The sequence below is a fragment of the Paralichthys olivaceus genome, chromosome 5, assembly GCF_024713975.1.
Source record: "Paralichthys olivaceus isolate ysfri-2021 chromosome 5, ASM2471397v2, whole genome shotgun sequence".
Taxonomy (NCBI): domain Eukaryota; kingdom Metazoa; phylum Chordata; class Actinopteri; order Pleuronectiformes; family Paralichthyidae; genus Paralichthys; species Paralichthys olivaceus.
In genome coordinates, this window is record NC_091097.1 from 21,751,044 (window position 1) to 21,772,935 (window position 21,892).

The 21,892-nt window shown below is 42.4% G+C and overlaps 26 non-coding genes across 26 annotated transcripts; all 26 read right to left on the reverse strand.

Moving 5' to 3' along the window:
• Positions 1-31: 31 nt before the first annotated feature.
• LOC138408366 (5S ribosomal RNA) lies at positions 32-150 on the reverse strand. Its single transcript, XR_011241685.1, has one exon. It is a non-coding gene; the product is annotated as a 5S ribosomal RNA (ribosomal RNA).
• A 491-nt stretch (positions 151-641) lies between these two features.
• On the reverse strand, positions 642-760 carry LOC138408455 (5S ribosomal RNA). The gene has a single exon (XR_011241774.1). It is a non-coding gene; the product is annotated as a 5S ribosomal RNA (ribosomal RNA).
• Positions 761-1,250: 490 nt separating this feature from the next.
• Positions 1,251-1,369, reverse strand: LOC138410280 (5S ribosomal RNA). Its single transcript, XR_011243077.1, has one exon. It is a non-coding gene; the product is annotated as a 5S ribosomal RNA (ribosomal RNA).
• A 490-nt stretch (positions 1,370-1,859) lies between these two features.
• Positions 1,860-1,978, reverse strand: LOC138410281 (5S ribosomal RNA). The gene has a single exon (XR_011243078.1). It is a non-coding gene; the product is annotated as a 5S ribosomal RNA (ribosomal RNA).
• A 491-nt stretch (positions 1,979-2,469) lies between these two features.
• LOC138410282 (5S ribosomal RNA) lies at positions 2,470-2,588 on the reverse strand. Its single transcript, XR_011243079.1, has one exon. It is a non-coding gene; the product is annotated as a 5S ribosomal RNA (ribosomal RNA).
• Positions 2,589-3,079: 491 nt separating this feature from the next.
• On the reverse strand, positions 3,080-3,198 carry LOC138408272 (5S ribosomal RNA). The gene has a single exon (XR_011241591.1). It is a non-coding gene; the product is annotated as a 5S ribosomal RNA (ribosomal RNA).
• A 490-nt stretch (positions 3,199-3,688) lies between these two features.
• Positions 3,689-3,807, reverse strand: LOC138410283 (5S ribosomal RNA). The gene has a single exon (XR_011243080.1). It is a non-coding gene; the product is annotated as a 5S ribosomal RNA (ribosomal RNA).
• A 490-nt stretch (positions 3,808-4,297) lies between these two features.
• On the reverse strand, positions 4,298-4,416 carry LOC138408368 (5S ribosomal RNA). Its single transcript, XR_011241687.1, has one exon. It is a non-coding gene; the product is annotated as a 5S ribosomal RNA (ribosomal RNA).
• Positions 4,417-4,907: 491 nt separating this feature from the next.
• LOC138408456 (5S ribosomal RNA) lies at positions 4,908-5,026 on the reverse strand. The gene has a single exon (XR_011241775.1). It is a non-coding gene; the product is annotated as a 5S ribosomal RNA (ribosomal RNA).
• Positions 5,027-5,516: 490 nt separating this feature from the next.
• Positions 5,517-5,635, reverse strand: LOC138408369 (5S ribosomal RNA). Its single transcript, XR_011241688.1, has one exon. It is a non-coding gene; the product is annotated as a 5S ribosomal RNA (ribosomal RNA).
• Positions 5,636-6,126: 491 nt separating this feature from the next.
• Positions 6,127-6,245, reverse strand: LOC138408458 (5S ribosomal RNA). Its single transcript, XR_011241777.1, has one exon. It is a non-coding gene; the product is annotated as a 5S ribosomal RNA (ribosomal RNA).
• A 490-nt stretch (positions 6,246-6,735) lies between these two features.
• On the reverse strand, positions 6,736-6,854 carry LOC138410285 (5S ribosomal RNA). Its single transcript, XR_011243082.1, has one exon. It is a non-coding gene; the product is annotated as a 5S ribosomal RNA (ribosomal RNA).
• Positions 6,855-7,344: 490 nt separating this feature from the next.
• On the reverse strand, positions 7,345-7,463 carry LOC138410286 (5S ribosomal RNA). The gene has a single exon (XR_011243083.1). It is a non-coding gene; the product is annotated as a 5S ribosomal RNA (ribosomal RNA).
• A 491-nt stretch (positions 7,464-7,954) lies between these two features.
• On the reverse strand, positions 7,955-8,073 carry LOC138408273 (5S ribosomal RNA). Its single transcript, XR_011241592.1, has one exon. It is a non-coding gene; the product is annotated as a 5S ribosomal RNA (ribosomal RNA).
• A 490-nt stretch (positions 8,074-8,563) lies between these two features.
• LOC138410287 (5S ribosomal RNA) lies at positions 8,564-8,682 on the reverse strand. The gene has a single exon (XR_011243084.1). It is a non-coding gene; the product is annotated as a 5S ribosomal RNA (ribosomal RNA).
• A 490-nt stretch (positions 8,683-9,172) lies between these two features.
• Positions 9,173-9,291, reverse strand: LOC138408796 (5S ribosomal RNA). Its single transcript, XR_011242116.1, has one exon. It is a non-coding gene; the product is annotated as a 5S ribosomal RNA (ribosomal RNA).
• A 6,789-nt stretch (positions 9,292-16,080) lies between these two features.
• Positions 16,081-16,199, reverse strand: LOC138408759 (5S ribosomal RNA). Its single transcript, XR_011242078.1, has one exon. It is a non-coding gene; the product is annotated as a 5S ribosomal RNA (ribosomal RNA).
• A 492-nt stretch (positions 16,200-16,691) lies between these two features.
• Positions 16,692-16,810, reverse strand: LOC138408274 (5S ribosomal RNA). The gene has a single exon (XR_011241593.1). It is a non-coding gene; the product is annotated as a 5S ribosomal RNA (ribosomal RNA).
• A 490-nt stretch (positions 16,811-17,300) lies between these two features.
• On the reverse strand, positions 17,301-17,419 carry LOC138410288 (5S ribosomal RNA). The gene has a single exon (XR_011243085.1). It is a non-coding gene; the product is annotated as a 5S ribosomal RNA (ribosomal RNA).
• Positions 17,420-17,910: 491 nt separating this feature from the next.
• LOC138408760 (5S ribosomal RNA) lies at positions 17,911-18,029 on the reverse strand. The gene has a single exon (XR_011242079.1). It is a non-coding gene; the product is annotated as a 5S ribosomal RNA (ribosomal RNA).
• A 492-nt stretch (positions 18,030-18,521) lies between these two features.
• On the reverse strand, positions 18,522-18,640 carry LOC138410289 (5S ribosomal RNA). The gene has a single exon (XR_011243086.1). It is a non-coding gene; the product is annotated as a 5S ribosomal RNA (ribosomal RNA).
• A 490-nt stretch (positions 18,641-19,130) lies between these two features.
• LOC138408966 (5S ribosomal RNA) lies at positions 19,131-19,249 on the reverse strand. The gene has a single exon (XR_011242287.1). It is a non-coding gene; the product is annotated as a 5S ribosomal RNA (ribosomal RNA).
• A 490-nt stretch (positions 19,250-19,739) lies between these two features.
• LOC138408275 (5S ribosomal RNA) lies at positions 19,740-19,858 on the reverse strand. The gene has a single exon (XR_011241594.1). It is a non-coding gene; the product is annotated as a 5S ribosomal RNA (ribosomal RNA).
• Positions 19,859-20,348: 490 nt separating this feature from the next.
• LOC138410290 (5S ribosomal RNA) lies at positions 20,349-20,467 on the reverse strand. The gene has a single exon (XR_011243087.1). It is a non-coding gene; the product is annotated as a 5S ribosomal RNA (ribosomal RNA).
• Positions 20,468-20,957: 490 nt separating this feature from the next.
• Positions 20,958-21,076, reverse strand: LOC138410291 (5S ribosomal RNA). Its single transcript, XR_011243089.1, has one exon. It is a non-coding gene; the product is annotated as a 5S ribosomal RNA (ribosomal RNA).
• A 490-nt stretch (positions 21,077-21,566) lies between these two features.
• LOC138408857 (5S ribosomal RNA) lies at positions 21,567-21,685 on the reverse strand. Its single transcript, XR_011242178.1, has one exon. It is a non-coding gene; the product is annotated as a 5S ribosomal RNA (ribosomal RNA).
• Positions 21,686-21,892: the final 207 nt, after the last annotated feature.

Below are 21,892 nucleotides of genomic sequence, written 5' to 3' on the forward strand. Positions count from 1 at the left end.
AACAGCGCCCTCTGCAAAGAAAAGTCTAAAAAGCTTACAGCACCTGGTATTCCCAGGCGGTCTCCCATTCAAGTACTAACCAGGCCCGACCCTGCTTAGCTTCCGAGATCGGACGAGATCGGGCGTGTTCAGGGTGGTATGGCCGTAAACAAATAACTCCACCCACAATACCTCCTTTATACATGTGAATCATCACCATCATCAATGGTTCTTCTGTTGCTTTGCAACCATAGCATCTTGAGGTGTGGGTGGGCGGGAGGGTCAATTGTTCCAAAATCAATCTCAAGGTGCAATTTTGTCATATCGTTGCAAGAAAAAAATCATTACAATTTTCAAAAATGACCTTCAGCAATATTGTCAGTGTTTCATATCCAGTTGTTTTCCCTGATGCAGAGGAAACTCCCTGCTCTTTCATCGCTCTCTCCAAATAAGACAATTTGAAAATGATATGTTAATAAAACATGAATAAAGTAAAGTTTTGATTAGAAACAAATCTGATGAATGCTCACTTTCACCTTTCAGTGATGATGTGAGGGTTCCATATTCTTTTTTCCTTTGATGAACAGTCTTTCCTGCTCTTTCCAAGAGGTGTCTCCTCTGAAGCAGCAGCAACAGCGCCCTCTGCAAAGAAAAGTCTAAAAAGCTTACAGCACCTGGTATTCCCAGGCGGTCTCCCATTCAAGTACTAACCAGGCCCGACCCTGCTTAGCTTCCGAGATCGGACGAGATCGGGCGTGTTCAGGATGGTATGGCCGTAAGCGATTAACTCCACCCACAATACCTCCTTTATACATGTGAATCATCACCATCATCAATGGTTCTTCTGTTGCTTTGCAACCATAGCATCTTGAGGTGTGGGTGGGCGGGAGGGTCAATTGTTCCAAAATCAATCTCAAGGTGCAATTTTGTCATATCGTTGCAAGAAAAAAATCATTACAATTTTCAAAAATGACCTTCAGCAATATTGTCAGTGTTTCATATCCAGTTGTTTCCCTGATGCAGAGTAAACTCCCTGCTCTCTCATCGCTCTCTCCAAATAAGACAATTTGAAAATGATATGTCAATAAAACATGAATAAAGTAGTGTTTTGATTAGAAACAAATCTGATGAATGCTCACTTTCACCTTTCAGTGATGATGTGAGGGTTCCATATTCTTTTTTCCTTTGATGAACAGTCTTTCCTGCTCTTTCCAAGAGGTGTCTCCTCTGAAGCAGCAGCAACAGCGCCCTCTGCAAAGAAAAGTCTAAAAAGCTTACAGCACCTGGTATTCCCAGGCGGTCTCCCATTCAAGTACTAACCAGGCCCGACCCTGCTTAGCTTCCGAGATCGGACGAGATCGGGCGTGTTCAGGGTGGTATGGCCGTAAGCGATTAACTCCACCCACAATACCTCCTTTATACATGTGAATCATCACCATCATCAATGGTTCTTCTGTTGCTTTGCAACCATAGCATCTTGAGGTGTGGGTGGGCGGGAGGGTCAATTGTTCCAAAATCAATCTCAAGGTGCAATTTTGTCATATCGTTGCAAGAAAAAAATCATTACAATTTTCAAAAATGACCTTCAGCAATATTGTCAGTGTTTCATATCCAGTTGTTTCCCTGATGCAGAGTAAACTCCCTGCTCTTTCATCGCTCTCTCCAAATAAGACAATTTGAAAATGATATGTTAATAAAACATGAATAAAGTAGTGTTTTGATTAGAAACAAATCTGATGAATGCTCACTTTCACCTTTCAGTGATGATGTGAGGGTTCCATATTCTTTTTTCCTTTGATGAACAGTCTTTCCTGCTCTTTCCAAGAGGTGTCTCCTCTGAAGCAGCAGCAACAGCGCCCTCTGCAAAGAAAAGTCTAAAAAGCTTACAGCACCTGGTATTCCCAGGCGGTCTCCCATTCAAGTACTAACCAGGCCCGACCCTGCTTAGCTTCCGAGATCGGACGAGATCGGGCGTGTTCAGGGTGGTATGGCCGTAAGCAAATAACTCCACCCACAATACCTCCTTTATACATGTGAATCATCACCATCATCAATGGTTCTTCTGTTGCTTTGCAACCATAGCATCTTGAGGTGTGGGTGGGCGGGAGGGTCAATTGTTCCAAAATCAATCTCAAGGTGCAATTTTGTCATATCGTTGCAAGAAAAAAATCATTACAATTTTCAAAAATGACCTTCAGCAATATTGTCAGTGTTTCATATCCAGTTGTTTTCCCTGATGCAGAGGAAACTCCCTGCTCTTTCATCGCTCTCTCCAAATAAGACAATTTGAAAATGATATGTTAATAAAACATGAATAAAGTAAAGTTTTGATTAGAAACAAATCTGATGAATGCTCACTTTCACCTTTCAGTGATGATGTGAGGGTTCCATATTCTTTTTTCCTTTGATGAACAGTCTTTCCTGCTCTTTCCAAGAGGTGTCTCCTCTGAAGCAGCAGCAACAGCGCCCTCTGCAAAGAAAAGTCTAAAAAGCTTACAGCACCTGGTATTCCCAGGCGGTCTCCCATTCAAGTACTAACCAGGCCCGACCCTGCTTAGCTTCCGAGATCGGACGAGATCGGGCGTGTTCAGGGTGGTATGGCCGTAAGCAAATAACTCCACCCACAATACCTCCTTTATACATGTGAATCATCACCATCATCAATGGTTCTTCTGTTGCTTTGCAACCATAGCATCTTGAGGTGTGGGTGGGCGGGAGGGTCAATTGTTCCAAAATCAATCTCAAGGTGCAATTTTGTCATATCGTTGCAAGAAAAAAATCATTACAATTTTCAAAAATGACCTTCAGCAATATTGTCAGTGTTTCATATCCAGTTGTTTTCCCTGATGCAGAGGAAACTCCCTGCTCTTTCATCGCTCTCTCCAAATAAGACAATTTGAAAATGATATGTTAATAAAACATGAATAAAGTAAAGTTTTGATTAGAAACAAATCTGATGAATGCTCACTTTCACCTTTCAGTGATGATGTGAGGGTTCCATATTCTTTTTTCCTTTGATGAACAGTCTTTCCTGCTCTTTCCAAGAGGTGTCTCCTCTGAAGCAGCAGCAACAGCGCCCTCTGCAAAGAAAAGTCTAAAAAGCTTACAGCACCTGGTATTCCCAGGCGGTCTCCCATTCAAGTACTAACCAGGCCCCACCCTGCTTAGCTTCCGAGATCGGACGAGATCGGGCGTGTTCAGGGTGGTATGGCCGTAAGCGATTAACTCCACCCACAATACCTCCTTTATACATGTGAATCATCACCATCATCAATGGTTCTTCTGTTGCTTTGCAACCATAGCATCTTGAGGTGTGGGTGGGCGGGAGGGTCAATTGTTCCAAAATCAATCTCAAGGTGCAATTTTGTCATATCGTTGCAAGAAAAAAATCATTACAATTTTCAAAAATGACCTTCAGCAATATTGTCAGTGTTTCATATCCAGTTGTTTCCCTGATGCAGAGTAAACTCCCTGCTCTCTCATCGCTCTCTCCAAATAAGACAATTTGAAAATGATATGTCAATAAAACATGAATAAAGTAGTGTTTTGATTAGAAACAAATCTGATGAATGCTCACTTTCACCTTTCAGTGATGATGTGAGGGTTCCATATTCTTTTTTCCTTTGATGAACAGTCTTTCCTGCTCTTTCCAAGAGGTGTCTCCTCTGAAGCAGCAGCAACAGCGCCCTCTGCAAAGAAAAGTCTAAAAAGCTTACAGCACCTGGTATTCCCAGGCGGTCTCCCATTCAAGTACTAACCAGGCCCGACCCTGCTTAGCTTCCGAGATCGGACGAGATCGGGCGTGTTCAGGGTGGTATGGCCGTAAGCGATTAACTCCACCCACAATACCTCCTTTATACATGTGAATCATCACCATCATCAATGGTTCTTCTGTTGCTTTGCAACCATAGCATCTTGAGGTGTGGGTGGGCGGGAGGGTCAATTGTTCCAAAATCAATCTCAAGGTGCAATTTTGTCATATCGTTGCAAGAAAAAAATCATTACAATTTTCAAAAATGACCTTCAGCAATATTGTCAGTGTTTCATATCCAGTTGTTTCCCTGATGCAGAGTAAACTCCCTGCTCTCTCATTGCTCTCTCCAAATAAGACAATTTGAAAATGATATGTCAATAAAACATGAATAAAGTAGTGTTTTGATTAGAAACAAATCTGATGAATGCTCACTTTCACCTTTCAGTGATGATGTGAGGGTTCCATATTCTTTTTTCCTTTGATGAACAGTCTTTCCTGCTCTTTCCAAGAGGTGTCTCCTCTGAAGCAGCAGCAACAGCGCCCTCTGCAAAGAAAAGTCTAAAAAGCTTACAGCACCTGGTATTCCCAGGCGGTCTCCCATTCAAGTACTAACCAGGCCCGACCCTGCTTAGCTTCCGAGATCGGACGAGATCGGGCGTGTTCAGGGTGGTATGGCCGTAAACAAATAACTCCACCCACAATACCTCCTTTATACATGTGAATCATCACCATCATCAATGGTTCTTCTGTTGCTTTGCAACCATAGCATCTTGAGGTGTGGGTGGGCGGGAGGGTCAATTGTTCCAAAATCAATCTCAAGGTGCAATTTTGTCATATCGTTGCAAGAAAAAAATCATTACAATTTTCAAAAATGACCTTCAGCAATATTGTCAGTGTTTCATATCCAGTTGTTTTCCCTGATGCAGAGGAAACTCCCTGCTCTTTCATCGCTCTCTCCAAATAAGACAATTTGAAAATGATATGTTAATAAAACATGAATAAAGTAAAGTTTTGATTAGAAACAAATCTGATGAATGCTCACTTTCACCTTTCAGTGATGATGTGAGGGTTCCATATTCTTTTTTCCTTTGATGAACAGTCTTTCCTGCTCTTTCCAAGAGGTGTCTCCTCTGAAGCAGCAGCAACAGCGCCCTCTGCAAAGAAAAGTCTAAAAAGCTTACAGCACCTGGTATTCCCAGGCGGTCTCCCATTCAAGTACTAACCAGGCCCGACCCTGCTTAGCTTCCGAGATCGGACGAGATCGGGCGTGTTCAGGATGGTATGGCCGTAAGCGATTAACTCCACCCACAATACCTCCTTTATACATGTGAATCATCACCATCATCAATGGTTCTTCTGTTGCTTTGCAACCATAGCATCTTGAGGTGTGGGTGGGCGGGAGGGTCAATTGTTCCAAAATCAATCTCAAGGTGCAATTTTGTCATATCGTTGCAAGAAAAAAATCATTACAATTTTCAAAAATGACCTTCAGCAATATTGTCAGTGTTTCATATCCAGTTGTTTCCCTGATGCAGAGTAAACTCCCTGCTCTCTCATTGCTCTCTCCAAATAAGACAATTTGAAAATGATATGTCAATAAAACATGAATAAAGTAGTGTTTTGATTAGAAACAAATCTGATGAATGCTCACTTTCACCTTTCAGTGATGATGTGAGGGTTCCATATTCTTTTTTCCTTTGATGAACAGTCTTTCCTGCTCTTTCCAAGAGGTGTCTCCTCTGAAGCAGCAGCAACAGCGCCCTCTGCAAAGAAAAGTCTAAAAAGCTTACAGCACCTGGTATTCCCAGGCGGTCTCCCATTCAAGTACTAACCAGGCCCGACCCTGCTTAGCTTCCGAGATCGGACGAGATCGGGCGTGTTCAGGGTGGTATGGCCGTAAACAAATAACTCCACCCACAATACCTCCTTTATACATGTGAATCATCACCATCATCAATGGTTCTTCTGTTGCTTTGCAACCATAGCATCTTGAGGTGTGGGTGGGCGGGAGGGTCAATTGTTCCAAAATCAATCTCAAGGTGCAATTTTGTCATATCGTTGCAAGAAAAAAATCATTACAATTTTCAAAAATGACCTTCAGCAATATTGTCAGTGTTTCATATCCAGTTGTTTTCCCTGATGCAGAGGAAACTCCCTGCTCTTTCATCGCTCTCTCCAAATAAGACAATTTGAAAATGATATGTTAATAAAACATGAATAAAGTAAAGTTTTGATTAGAAACAAATCTGATGAATGCTCACTTTCACCTTTCAGTGATGATGTGAGGGTTCCATATTCTTTTTTCCTTTGATGAACAGTCTTTCCTGCTCTTTCCAAGAGGTGTCTCCTCTGAAGCAGCAGCAACAGCGCCCTCTGCAAAGAAAAGTCTAAAAAGCTTACAGCACCTGGTATTCCCAGGCGGTCTCCCATTCAAGTACTAACCAGGCCCGACCCTGCTTAGCTTCCGAGATCGGACGAGATCGGGCGTGTTCAGGATGGTATGGCCGTAAGCGATTAACTCCACCCACAATACCTCCTTTATACATGTGAATCATCACCATCATCAATGGTTCTTCTGTTGCTTTGCAACCATAGCATCTTGAGGTGTGGGTGGGCGGGAGGGTCAATTGTTCCAAAATCAATCTCAAGGTGCAATTTTGTCATATCGTTGCAAGAAAAAAATCATTACAATTTTCAAAAATGACCTTCAGCAATATTGTCAGTGTTTCATATCCAGTTGTTTCCCTGATGCAGAGTAAACTCCCTGCTCTCTCATCGCTCTCTCCAAATAAGACAATTTGAAAATGATATGTCAATAAAACATGAATAAAGTAGTGTTTTGATTAGAAACAAATCTGATGAATGCTCACTTTCACCTTTCAGTGATGATGTGAGGGTTCCATATTCTTTTTTCCTTTGATGAACAGTCTTTCCTGCTCTTTCCAAGAGGTGTCTCCTCTGAAGCAGCAGCAACAGCGCCCTCTGCAAAGAAAAGTCTAAAAAGCTTACAGCACCTGGTATTCCCAGGCGGTCTCCCATTCAAGTACTAACCAGGCCCGACCCTGCTTAGCTTCCGAGATCGGACGAGATCGGGCGTGTTCAGGGTGGTATGGCCGTAAGCGATTAACTCCACCCACAATACCTCCTTTATACATGTGAATCATCACCATCATCAATGGTTCTTCTGTTGCTTTGCAACCATAGCATCTTGAGGTGTGGGTGGGCGGGAGGGTCAATTGTTCCAAAATCAATCTCAAGGTGCAATTTTGTCATATCGTTGCAAGAAAAAAATCATTACAATTTTCAAAAATGACCTTCAGCAATATTGTCAGTGTTTCATATCCAGTTGTTTCCCTGATGCAGAGTAAACTCCCTGCTCTTTCATCGCTCTCTCCAAATAAGACAATTTGAAAATGATATGTTAATAAAACATGAATAAAGTAGTGTTTTGATTAGAAACAAATCTGATGAATGCTCACTTTCACCTTTCAGTGATGATGTGAGGGTTCCATATTCTTTTTTCCTTTGATGAACAGTCTTTCCTGCTCTTTCCAAGAGGTGTCTCCTCTGAAGCAGCAGCAACAGCGCCCTCTGCAAAGAAAAGTCTAAAAAGCTTACAGCACCTGGTATTCCCAGGCGGTCTCCCATTCAAGTACTAACCAGGCCCGACCCTGCTTAGCTTCCGAGATCGGACGAGATCGGGCGTGTTCAGGGTGGTATGGCCGTAAGCAAATAACTCCACCCACAATACCTCCTTTATACATGTGAATCATCACCATCATCAATGGTTCTTCTGTTGCTTTGCAACCATAGCATCTTGAGGTGTGGGTGGGCGGGAGGGTCAATTGTTCCAAAATCAATCTCAAGGTGCAATTTTGTCATATCGTTGCAAGAAAAAAATCATTACAATTTTCAAAAATGACCTTCAGCAATATTGTCAGTGTTTCATATCCAGTTGTTTTCCCTGATGCAGAGGAAACTCCCTGCTCTTTCATCGCTCTCTCCAAATAAGACAATTTGAAAATGATATGTTAATAAAACATGAATAAAGTAAAGTTTTGATTAGAAACAAATCTGATGAATGCTCACTTTCACCTTTCAGTGATGATGTGAGGGTTCCATATTCTTTTTTCCTTTGATGAACAGTCTTTCCTGCTCTTTCCAAGAGGTGTCTCCTCTGAAGCAGCAGCAACAGCGCCCTCTGCAAAGAAAAGTCTAAAAAGCTTACAGCACCTGGTATTCCCAGGCGGTCTCCCATTCAAGTACTAACCAGGCCCCACCCTGCTTAGCTTCCGAGATCGGACGAGATCGGGCGTGTTCAGGGTGGTATGGCCGTAAGCGATTAACTCCACCCACAATACCTCCTTTATACATGTGAATCATCACCATCATCAATGGTTCTTCTGTTGCTTTGCAACCATAGCATCTTGAGGTGTGGGTGGGCGGGAGGGTCAATTGTTCCAAAATCAATCTCAAGGTGCAATTTTGTCATATCGTTGCAAGAAAAAAATCATTACAATTTTCAAAAATGACCTTCAGCAATATTGTCAGTGTTTCATATCCAGTTGTTTCCCTGATGCAGAGTAAACTCCCTGCTCTCTCATCGCTCTCTCCAAATAAGACAATTTGAAAATGATATGTCAATAAAACATGAATAAAGTAGTGTTTTGATTAGAAACAAATCTGATGAATGCTCACTTTCACCTTTCAGTGATGATGTGAGGGTTCCATATTCTTTTTTCCTTTGATGAACAGTCTTTCCTGCTCTTTCCAAGAGGTGTCTCCTCTGAAGCAGCAGCAACAGCGCCCTCTGCAAAGAAAAGTCTAAAAAGCTTACAGCACCTGGTATTCCCAGGCGGTCTCCCATTCAAGTACTAACCAGGCCCGACCCTGCTTAGCTTCCGAGATCGGACGAGATCGGGCGTGTTCAGGGTGGTATGGCCGTAAGCGATTAACTCCACCCACAATACCTCCTTTATACATGTGAATCATCACCATCATCAATGGTTCTTCTGTTGCTTTGCAACCATAGCATCTTGAGGTGTGGGTGGGCGGGAGGGTCAATTGTTCCAAAATCAATCTCAAGGTGCAATTTTGTCATATCGTTGCAAGAAAAAAATCATTACAATTTTCAAAAATGACCTTCAGCAATATTGTCAGTGTTTCATATCCAGTTGTTTCCCTGATGCAGAGTAAACTCCCTGCTCTTTCATTGCTCTCTCCAAATAAGACAATTTGAAAATGATATGTTAATAAAACATGAATAAAGTAGTGTTTTGATTAGAAACAAATCTGATGAATGCTCACTTTCACCTTTCAGTGATGATGTGAGGGTTCCATATTCTTTTTTCCTTTGATGAACAGTCTTTCCTGCTCTTTCCAAGAGGTGTCTCCTCAGAAGCAGCAGCAACAGCGCCCTCTGCAAAGACAAGTCTTACAAGCTTACAGCACCTGGTATTCCCAGGCGGTCTCCCATTCAAGTACTAACCAGGCCCGACACTGCTTAGCTTCCGAGATCGGACGAGATCGGGCGTGTTCAGGGTGGTATGGCCGTAAGCGATTAACCCCACCCACAATACCTCCTTTATACATGTGAATCATCACCATCATCAATGGTTCTTCTGTTGCTTTGCAACCATAGCATCTTGAGGTGTGGGTGGGCGGGAGGGTCAATTGTTCCAAAATCAATCTCAAGGTGCAATTTTGTCATATCGTTGCAAGAAAAAAATCATTACAATTTTCAAAAATGACCTTCAGCAATATTGTCAGTGTTTCATATCCAGTTGTTTCCCTGATGCAGAGGAAACTCCCTGCTCTTTCATCGCTCTCTCCAAATAAGACAATTTGAAAATGATATGTTAATAAAACATGAATAAAGTAGTGTTTTGATTAGAAACAAATCTGATGAATGCTCACTTTCACCTTTCAGTGATGATGTGAGGGTTCCATATTCTTTTTTCCTTTGATGAACAGTCTTTCCTGCTCTTTCCAAGAGGTGTCTCCTCTGAAGCAGCAGCAACAGCGCCCTCTGCAAAGAAAAGTCTAAAAAGCTTACAGCACCTGGTATTCCCAGGCGGTCTCCCATTCAAGTACTAACCAGGCCCCACCCTGCTTAGCTTCCGAGATCGGACGAGATCGGGCGTGTTTTTTTTTTTTTTTCTTTTATTATCAAAAATAGATTGAATTTACATTTTTTTTACATACATTTGTTTTTTACATCATTCCTTTACATGTTTGCCTCTGTCAGGTCTTAACTTTTAACATGTATACATCACTCGATACAGGAAACACACAAATCAATAAAAACAATAAAACCAACCAAAAACAAAAAACCCCAAAATAAATCTTAACCAAAATCCATTCTCACCTCATTCACATCTCCATTCGTTATTTCTATGAAGGTGCTCCCGTCCACAAACCCTTTCTGAAAGTCGTCTTTCCCAATGTAGCTGTGCATCACTTTCACATCCCTTTCTGTCAAATTTTTAAAAACATTCCACACATCACATTTTCTCCTTTCATACTGCGCAGTGTTTCTCCTTAGTTTCACTGCATATCGTGCGTGGCTCAGGACATAGTTTAACAGATTTACATTGCATCCTCTCTTTCTCTCCACCACGCCAAACAACCACAGCTTCTTCCATTCGCTCCTCCCCACAAAGTCTCCCTCCCAGCACCTATTTATTAACTCCCTTATTTTCCCAAAGTACACCCTTAGTTCCCCACATTCAACAAACTCATGCATACATGTCTCCACTCCCACTTCACATACGTCACATTCCTTTCCCACCTCCCGGTCAAACTTGCTCTTTATCAGGTTGTTGTATATCCTGTTGTGCCTTAGCATGTAGTCAAAGTGTTCACATTCAGTCGTGTTCCACTTCACTCTCAGATTGGTCCATATTTGCTTTGCATCCATGTTATTCATTACTTTGACCCACACTTTCTCTGCAGCCGGCCTCCTCAGTTCTTTCTCCCTCATACATTCATATATCATCCTTGTTTTTACATCCTTCAGACTCAACTTGCACTCCCCTTCCCCTACATACATATCTATTTCATCTTCTCCTCCGTTCACGTTCTCTCTCTCAATCATTTCCATCCATTCTTTGGGCATTGCTTTTTTTATTTTTTCTATGACCCCTTCAGCTGTACCCGGCCATATTTCATCCCCATTCCCCCTGACCTCATCTACAATCACCTGTGCCCTCATAAAACCTGGTGTGTACTCGTACACCATGTCCCTCACCTTCCTTATCCCTGCTCTCCATATTACCCTGTTAAAGATGGTCTCCCCCTCCACTGTGATTTTTGGATTTAAAAACGCTGGCTGCTCCCATACCTGCTTTACATTTTTGCATTCATACTTCACGAAACTCAGAAACTCTCCCCACGCTCCCAGCATCTCTTTGTAATAATCAGTCGCTCCATCTAACATCCCTTTTTTCATTTTCATATACACTCCACTCTCACCACACCCTCCAGTTTTGTTGATAGCTTCTGTTAAACACACCTTCCACACCTGATCACTTTTATTCTTTAAGTATCTCACCATCATTTTCACCCTCAGTGCTTTTTTTTTTCTCTCTAAGTTAACCAGTTTCAGTCCCCCGTCTTCATACTCGTTTTCTAGTACTTCCCTTGCTATTCTAACCCCCTTCCCATCCCACAAAAAGTCACTCACCATCCCTCCCACTTCTTTCATCACTTTCTCAGGCACATCCATCACATTCATCACATACACCAGCTTGCTCATTATTAAACAATTTACTACAATTACCTTCCCTTTTAGCTTCAATCCTCTTCTCTTCCAAAACCCTAACGTCTTTCTAATCCTATTCACTATCCCCTCATACTGCCTATCTCTCCCTTCTTTCTCTTCTATCCCTAAATTTACACCTAACACCTTCATATACCCTTTGTTTTCCTTCATTCTGATCTCCTCCCTCTCTTCTCTGTTCTCCCCTATGTACATTATCTCTGATTTCTCTATGTTTACTTTTGCTCCTGATGCCCTACCATACTGCTCTACACTTTTTAAAACCTCTACTACACTTTCTTTGTCCCTAACTGTCACTGTTGTGTCGTCTGCATATTGATATAGCGTGCTCATCTGTCCACCCGGTAGTTCTATGCCCTTAATCCCTCTATTTTGCAATATTAGTGCCGCTAGCGGCTCTGCTGACAAGGCGTACAGCAGAGCCGATAGCGGACATCCCTGTCTAACTGATCTCTCTAATCTAAACTCCTCTGTCACTATCCCGTTTATTTTTATCTTACTCGCTGCTCTTTCATACATCCTCCTTATCCATCCTATCATCCTATTTCCAAAACCCACTTTATCTAATACCTTATATAAATACCCATGATCTACTCTATCAAATGCTTTATTCAGATCCAAACTCGCTACTATCCCTATTTTGTTCCCCTTCATGTGTGTGATGGTGTCCCTAATACTGCTTATTGTGTCGGCTATGTCTCTTCCTGGTATGCTATATGCTTGTGTGCTTCCCACCACCGTCCCTATAACCCCCTTTATCCTATTTGCTAACACCTTTGCTAGTATTTTATAATCACCATTTAACATTGTGAGTGGTCTGTAGTTTTCTAATTTGTCCCTGCTCCCTTTTTTGTAAATTATACTAACTAGCCCTATTGTCATGCTGTGTGGCATCTCTCCCTTCTCTTCTATATACCTAAATAATCTATCTAACACTGGCACTAATTCTTCCTTAAACTCTATATAAAACTCTCCTATTATCCCATCTATCCCTGGACTTTTATTCCTGCCTAACTCATCTATTGCTTTCCCTATCTCTCCTTTAGTTATCTCTCCTTCACATCCTTCTCTATCCTCATCACTCAGCCTAGCTTCCATCTTTTCTATCACCTGCCTGCTACTCTCCTCATCTACTTCTTCTTTCTTAAATAACTCCCTATAGAATTCTCCTACTCTTTCCACTATCCCTACAAAGTCAGTTATTCTTTCCCCTCTCTTTCCCTCCACTTGCTCAAAATAATTATTCTTTTGCCTTACCTTCTCTAGCCCTAAGAAATAACCTGTACATTTTTCCCCCTCTACTGCATCTCTTGCCTTACTTCTAATTATTGCTCCCTTGCACTTTCCCTGTTCTATCTCTTTCAGTTCATCTTTCTTCTTTATATATTCCCCCAAATCATACTTGCCATCCTCCTCAGCTTTCTTTTCCTCTTCTCTCAACTCCTCTTTTAACTTTTTTTCCTTCTCTCTCTGTGTTTTCCCCCTCTTCCTACTGTGTTTTATGCTCATGGTCCGTACTCCCTCTTTTACCCCTTCCCACCACCTCCCTATATCTTCCTCATACATCCTGTCATCCTTCTCCCACCTTATGTATTCTCTCACTTCTTTTTTATATTTTTCATCTCTCAGCAACTCCCCATTCATGCACCACAGTCCCCCTCCTCTTCTCTTTGTCCCCCCCCCTATTGTAAATTTTAACTCCTTATGATCACTATACGTTGTGGTTCTATATTCTATTTCTTTTATCCTTTCTGCTATGCTTTTTGTGCTTAATACTAAATCTATCCTACTCTGTTTTAATTCCCCTTTTACCAGTTGTGTTCTTGAGAACGCTCTCCTCTCTGGATTTCTTTCTCTCCATACGTCACTCAGTCCTTTCATACTTTTTAATTTTTTTAATACCTCTCTTGTTGTGTCATTTTTAAAGTGCATGTTTGTTGACACGTCCAGTTTCTCACACCACACATTGAAGTCCCCCACAATCATGCAGTTGTCATCACACATCGTTCCCATCTTTTCAATCATCACCTTTCTTTCTTTCTCCTCATTCGGCATATACACATTTACCAGCTTCATTTCCTCATTCTTATATTCAAATTTGATCCCTATCATCCTCCCATCTCCCTCATCTTCACACCTTCTTACATTCCCTATCACTCCTTTTTTTGTTAATATTGCTACACCCCTCGCATTCCCATCTCCATTATTTGCAAATACTTCTCCCCTCCATTCATCCTCCACCTCTTTCATACATCTCTCATTCCAGTGTGTTTCCTGTAAGCATATTATGTCATAATTACTCTTCCCATATATCTGATGTCTTTTGTTTTTGTTCTTTAGCCCCCTTGCATTTATTGAAATTATTGTTAACATTATTATTATTTTTACTTTCATTTTGTTATTTCCTTAGTTTTACTTTTCTTATTATTCCTCGTATGCCTCTTAGTATTCTGTCTTTTTCTTAGTTGTTTCATTTGTTCCTCTATATCCATGTCTGTTTCGGATCCTACCGTCTGTGGTGTGGTAGTCTCCTCTGCAGTCTCTGTGGGCTTAGCTCCACTCAGTGCATTCTCCGTCCTTCCTGTGTCATCCTCTCGTCGCGTTCTCCCCGGGCCTGCTTCCTCCTTTCCGTCTTGTCTTTCGACAGTCGCCCCCTTCTCTGGCCCTCTCGTCTCCTTCGTTTTGGGACCTTTCTTCTCCACCCCGTCACTCCTCCTGTCTGCCGTCCCTTCTGTCCTCACCTCACGCGCCAGCGCTCCTCTCCTCCTTCCCGCATCCTCCTCCTCGTTGTTTCCTTTCGTTCTCTCCTTCCTTTCCTTCCGGTTCGCTCCATCTTTCTTTCCGCCTTCCGTCTCCTCTGTCGGCCTCTCTCCTTCCTGCTTGCCTGCATCCTCTTTCTCTGTCTCCTCCATTTCTTTTCTGACTCCCTCCTCCTCACTTTCCATATACTCTGCCTCCCCCTCCTCACTGCCTCCGCTCTCACTTTCTTGTCCACTCTCATTTGTGTCGTCTTCTGCCTCACTCTTATTGCATCTGCATTCACTCATAAGGTTCTGGCATAGATCACATCTCTTCTTCCCCTGCGTGCATTCCCTTGCATAATGACCCTGCACTCCACATCTGTTGCAGTGAAATTCAGGGCACTCTCTCATTATGTGCCCTGGTTTAATGCACAACCTGCACACCTTCACCTGCTTATCATGCAGCACCCTGAAGTACTCAGCTCCCAGCGCTGTGTCAAATCTAGCGGAATACGGCAGTGATTGTATTTCATTATTAAATTTTACTTTCAGGAACCTTGTCCCATCAGCTACATTTGTCCCTGGCCACATCCTTCTTTTAATGGGAGATACTGCTGATACTCCCCAGAGTTGTAGCTTTGCCAGTATCTCCCTGTCCTCAATATAAAATGGCAGATTCATGAAAGACACTACTAGCTCGTCATTTATTAGCTCTCTGACGTGCACCCGATTCTCCCCAATCTTAAATCCTTCCATGAGCCTGTCCTTTCCTTTCGGATGGCTCATCGTCATTTCATATTTTTTTTCGGTTATCTGTCTGCACGCCAGTAGCCCTCCACACAGCTCGCGTACGCAACGCATCAGCTCCATAGCCGTGTCCTCGCCCTCCATCTCCACCATCACTGTCTGCTCCCTGTCGTTCCTCTCATTTTTTTTGCAGCACTTACCCTGCGTCAGCTCCGTCTCTCCACCGCTGTCACCTCCGTGGGTGTCAGCGGTTAAACTCCGCCGCTCCGTGCTTGTCTCTGCCATTGTCTCGGGAGCACTTCCTAGCAGGCTACGATTCCCCCTCACAGTGCGTCACTGCCGCGGGGGACACACACATACACACAACAAGACAATCACAACACTAATGTCCGGTTGGATTTACATATATGAGGTAGAAAAATAGGGAATGTAGAGAGAGAACAAGAAAAGCTGGAAAAGAGAGAGAGAAAAAAAAAAAGAAAAATAGTTCCTCCGCAGCCACCCGTGGTGGCTTGCTTCCGGGTCGCTGGTTGATGTCGTCACTCCGTGGTGCGTTCAAGGGCGTGTTCAGGGTGGTATGGCCGTAAGCGATTAACTCCACCCACAATACCTCCTTTATACATGTGAATCATCACCATCATCAATGGTTCTTCTGTTGCTTTGCAACCATAGGATCTTGAGGTGTGGGTGGGCGGGAGGGTCAATTGTTCCAAAATCAATCTCAAGGTGCAATTTTGTCATATCGTTGCAAGAAAAAAATCATTACAATTTTCAAAAATGACCTTCAGCAATATTGTCAGTGTTTCATATCCAGTTGTTTCCCTGATGCAGAGTAAACTCCCTGCTCTTTCATCGCTCTCTCCAAATAAGACAATTTGAAAATGATATGTTAATAAAACATGAATAAAGTAGTGTTTTGATTAGAAACAAATCTGATGAATGCTCACTTTCACATTTCAGTGATGATATGAGGGTTCCATATTCTTTTTTCCTTTGATGAACAGTCTTTCCTGCTCTTTCCAAGAGGTGTCTCCTCTGAAGCAGCAGCAACAGCGCCCTCTGCAAAGAAAAGTCTAAAAAGCTTACAGCACCTGGTATTCCCAGGCGGTCTCCCATTCAAGTACTAACCAGGCCCGACCCTGCTTAGCTTCCGAGATCGGACAAGATCGGGCGTGTTCAGGGTGGTATGGCCGTAAGCAATTAACTCCACCCACAATACCTCCTTTATACATGTGAATCATCACCATCATCAATGGTTCTTCTGTTGCTTTGCAACCATAGCATCTTGAGGTGTGGGTGGGCGGGAGGGTCAATTGTTCCAAAATCAATCTCAAGGTGCAATTTTGTCATATCGTTGCAAGAAAAAAATCATTACAATTTTCAAAAAAATGACCTTCAGCAATATTGTCAGTGTTTCATATCCAGTTGTTTCCCTGATGCAGAGTAATATCCCTGCTCTTTCATCGCTCTCTCCAAATAAGACAATTTGAAAATGATATGTTAATAAAACATGAATAAAGTAGTGTTTTGATTAGAAACAAATCTGATGAATGCTCACTTTCACCTTTCAGTGATGATGTGAGGGTTCCATATTCTTTTTTCCTTTGATGAACAGTCTTTCCTGCTCTTTCCAAGAGGTGTCTCCTCTGAAGCAGCAGCAACAGCGCCCTCTGCAAAGAAAAGTCTAAAAAGCTTACAGCACCTGGTATTCCCAGGCGGTCTCCCATTCAAGTACTAACCAGGCCCCACCCTGCTTAGCTTCCGAGATCGGACGAGATCGGGCGTGTTCAGGGTGGTATGGCCGTAAGCGATTAACTCCACCCACAATACCTCCTTTATACATGTGAATCATCACCATCATCAATGGTTCTTCTGTTGCTTTGCAACCATAGGATCTTGAGGTGTGGGTGGGCGGGAGGGTCAATTGTTCCAAAATCAATCTCAAGGTGCAATTTTGTCATATCGTTGCAAGAAAAAAATCATTACAATTTTCAAAAATGACCTTCAGCAATATTGTCAGTGTTTCATATCCAGTTGTTTCCCTGATGCAGAGTAAACTCCCTGCTCTTTCATCGCTCTCTCCAAATAAGACAATTTGAAAATGATATGTTAATAAAACATGAATAAAGTAGTGTTTTGATTAGAAACAAATCTGATGAATGCTCACTTTCACCTTTCAGTGATGATGTGAGGGTTCCATATTCTTTTTTCCTTTGATGAACAGTCTTTCCTGCTCTTTCCAAGAGGTGTCTCCTCTGAAGCAGCAGCAACAGCGCCCTCTGCAAAGAAAAGTCTAAAAAGCTTACAGCACCTGGTATTCCCAGGCGGTCTCCCATTCAAGTACTAACCAGGCCCGACCCTGCTTAGCTTCCGAGATCGGACGAGATCGGGCGTGTTCAGGGTGGTATGGCCGTAAGCGATTAACTCCACCCACAATACCTCCTTTATACATGTGAATCATCACCATCATCAATGGTTCTTCTGTTGCTTTGCAACCATAGCATCTTGAGGTGTGGGTGGGCGGGAGGGTCAATTGTTCCAAAATCAATCTCAAGGTGCAATTTTGTCATATCGTTGCAAGAAAAAAATCATTACAATTTTCAAAAATGACCTTCAGCAATATTGTCAGTGTTTCATATCCAGTTGTTTTCCCTGATGCAGAGGAAACTCCCTGCTCTTTCATCGCTTTCTCCAAATAAGACAATTTGAAAATGATATGTTAATAAAACATGAATAAAGTAGTGTTTTGATTAGAAACAAATCTGATGAATGCTCACTTTCACCTTTCAGTGATGATGTGAGGGTTCCATATTCTTTTTTCCTTTGATGAACAGTCTTTCCTGCTCTTTCCAAGAGGTGTCTCCTCTGAAGCAGCAGCAACAGCGCCCTCTGCAAAGAAAAGTCTAAAAAGCTTACAGCACCTGGTATTCCCAGGCGGTCTCCCATTCAAGTACTAACCAGGCCCGACCCTGCTTAGCTTCCGAGATCGGACAAGATCGGGCGTGTTCAGGGTGGTATGGCCGTAAGCAATTAACTCCACCCACAATACCTCCTTTATACATGTGAATCATCACCATCATCAATGGTTCTTCTGTTGCTTTGCAACCATAGCATCTTGAGGTGTGGGTGGGCGGGAGGGTCAATTGTTCCAAAATCAATCTCAAGGTGCAATTTTGTCATATCGTTGCAAGAAAAAAATCATTACAATTTTCAAAAAAATGACCTTCAGCAATATTGTCAGTGTTTCATATCCAGTTGTTTCCCTGATGCAGAGTAATATCCCTGCTCTTTCATCGCTCTCTCCAAATAAGACAATTTGAAAATGATATGTTAATAAAACATGAATAAAGTAGTGTTTTGATTAGAAACAAATCTGATGAATGCTCACTTTCACCTTTCAGTGATGATGTGAGGGTTCCATATTCTTTTTTCCTTTGATGAACAGTCTTTCCTGCTCTTTCCAAGAGGTGTCTCCTCTGAAGCAGCAGCAACAGCGCCCTCTGCAAAGAAAAGTCTAAAAAGCTTACAGCACCTGGTATTCCCAGGCGGTCTCCCATTCAAGTACTAACCAGGCCCGACCCTGCTTAGCTTCCGAGATCGGACGAGATCGGGCGTGTTCAGGGTGGTATGGCCGTAAGCGATTAACTCCACCCACAATACCTCCTTTATACATGTGAATCATCACCATCATCAATGGTTCTTCTGTTGCTTTGCAACCATAGCATCTTGAGGTGTGGGTGGCCGGGAGGGTCAATTGTTCCAAAATCAATCTCAAGGTGCAATTTTGTCATATCGTTGCAAGAAAAAAATCATTACAATTTTCAAAAATGACCTTCAGCAATATTGTCAGTGTTTCATATCCAGTTGTTTCCCTGATGCAGAGTAAACTCCCTGCTCTCTCATCGCTCTCTCCAAATAAGACAATTTGAAAATGATATGTTAACAAAACATGAATAAAGTAGTGTTTTGATTAGAAACAAATCTGATGAATGCTCACTTTCACCTTTCAGTGATGATGTGAGGGTTCCATATTCTTTTTTCCTTTGATGAACAGTCTTTCCTGCTCTTTCCAAGAGGTGTCTCCTCTGAAGCAGCAGCAACAGCGCCCTCTGCAAAGAAAAGTCTAAAAAGCTTACAGCACCTGGTATTCCCAGGCGGTCTCCCATTCAAGTACTAACCAGGCCCGACCCTGCTTAGCTTCCGAGATCGGACGAGATCGGGCGTGTTCAGGGTGGTATGGCCATAAGGAATTAACTCCACCCACAATACCTCCTTTATACATGTGAATCATCACCATCATCAATGGTTCTTCTGTTGCTTTGCAACCATAGCATCTTGAGGTGTGGGTGGGCGGGAGGGTCAATTGTTCCAAAATCAATCTCAAGGTGCAATTTTGTCATATCGTTGCAAGAAAAAAATCATTACAATTTTCAAAAATGACCTTCAGCAATATTGTCAGTGTTTCATATCCAGTTGTTTCCCTGATGCAGAGTAAACTCCCTGCTCTTTCATCGCTCTCTCCAAATAAGACAATTTGAAAATGATATGTTAATTAAACATGAATAAAGTAGTGTTTTGATTAGAAACAAATCTGATGAATGCTCACTTTCACCTTTCAGTGATGATGTGAGGGTTCCATATTCTTTTTTCCTTTGATGAACAGTCTTTCCTGCTCTTTCCAAGAGGTGTCTCCTCTGAAGCAGCAGCAACAGCGCCCTCTGCAAAGAAAAGTCTAAAAAGCTTACAGCACCTGGTATTCCCAGGCGGTCTCCCATTCAAGTACTAACCAGGCCCCACCCTGCTTAGCTTCCGAGATCGGACGAGATCGGGCGTGTTCAGGGTGGTATGGCCGTAAGCGATTAACTCCACCCACAATACCTCCTTTATACATGTGAATCATCACCATCATCAATGGTTCTTCTGTTGCTTTGCAACCATAGGATCTTGAGGTGTGGGTGGGCGGGAGGGTCAATTGTTCCAAAATCAATCTCAAGGTGCAATTTTGTCATATCGTTGCAAGAAAAAAATCATTACAATTTTCAAAAATGACCTTCAGCAATATTGTCAGTGTTTCATATCCAGTTGTTTCCCTGATGCAGAGTAAACTCCCTGCTCTTTCATCGCTCTCTCCAAATAAGACAATTTGAAAATGATATGTTAATAAAACATGAATAAAGTAGTGTTTTGATTAGAAACAAATCTGATGAATGCTCACTTTCACCTTTCAGTGATGATGTGAGGGTTCCATATTCTTTTTTCCTTTGATGAACAGTCTTTCCTGCTCTTTCCAAGAGGTGTCTCCTCTGAAGCAGCAGCAACAGCGCCCTCTGCAAAGAAAAGTCTAAAAAGCTTACAGCACCTGGTATTCCCAGGCGGTCTCCCATTCAAGTACTAACCAGGCCCGACCCTGCTTAGCTTCCGAGATCGGACGAGATCGGGCGTGTTCAGGGTGGTATGGCCGTAAGCGATTAACTCCACCCACAATACCTCCTTTATACATGTGAATCATCACCATCATCAATGGTTCTTTTGTTGCTTTGCAACCATAGCATCTTGAGGTGTGGGTGGGCGGGAGGGTCAATTGTTCCAAAATCAATCTCAAGGTGCAATTTTGTCATATCGTTGCAAGAAAAAAATCATTACAATTTTCAAAAATGACCTTCAGCAATATTGTCAGTGTTTCATATCCAGTTGTTTCCCTGATGCAGAGTAATATCCCTGCTCTTTCATCGCTCTCTCCAAATAAGACAATTTGAAAATGATATGTTAATAAAACATGAATAAAGTAGTGTTTTGATTAGAAACAAATCTGATGAATGCTCACTTTCACCTTTCAGTGATGATGTGAGGGTTCCATATTCTTTTTTCCTTTGATGAACAGTCTTTCCTGCTCTTTCCAAGAGGTGTCTCCTCTGAAGCAGCAGCAACAGCGCCCTCTGCAAAGAAAAGTCTAAAAAGCTTACAGCACCTGGTATTCCCAGGCGGTCTCCCATTCAAGTACTAACCAGGCCCGACCCTGCTTAGCTTCCGAGATCGGACGAGATCGGGCGTGTTCAGGGTGGTATGGCCGTAAGCGATTAACTCCACCCACAATACCTCCTTTATACATGTGAATCATCACCATCATCAATGGTTCTTCTGTTGCTTTGCAACCATAGCATCTTGAGGTGTGGGTGGGCGGGAGGGTCAATTGTTCCAAAATCAATCTCAAGGTGCAATTTTGTCATATCGTTGCAAGAAAAAAATCATTACAATTTTCAAAAATGACCTTCAGCAATATTGTCAGTGTTTCATATCCAGTTGTTTCCCTGATGCAGAGTAAACTCCATGCTCTCTCATCGCTCTCTCCAAATAAGACAATTTGAAAATGATATGTCAATAAAACATGAATAAAGTAGTGTTTTGATTAGAAACAAATCTGATGAATGCTCACTTTCACCTTTCAGTGATGATGTGAGGGTTCCATATTCTTTTTTCCTTTGATGAACAGTCTTTCCTGCTCTTTCCAAGAGGTGTCTCCTCTGAAGCAGCAGCAACAGCGCCCTCTGCAAAGAAAAGTCTAAAAAGCTTACAGCACCTGGTATTCCCAGGCGGTCTCCCATTCAAGTACTAACCAGGCCCGACCCTGCTTAGCTTCCGGGATCGGACGAGATCGGGCGTGTTCAGGGTGGTATGGCCGTAAGCGATTAACTCCACCCACAATACCTCCTTTATACATGTGAATCATCACCATCATCAATGGTTCTTCTGTTGCTTTGCAACCATAGCATCTTGAGGTGTGGGTGGGCGGGAGGGTCAATTGTTCCAAAATCAATCTCAAGGTGCAATTTTGTCATATCGTTGCAAGAAAAAAATCATTACAATTTTCAAAAATGACCTTCAGCAATATTG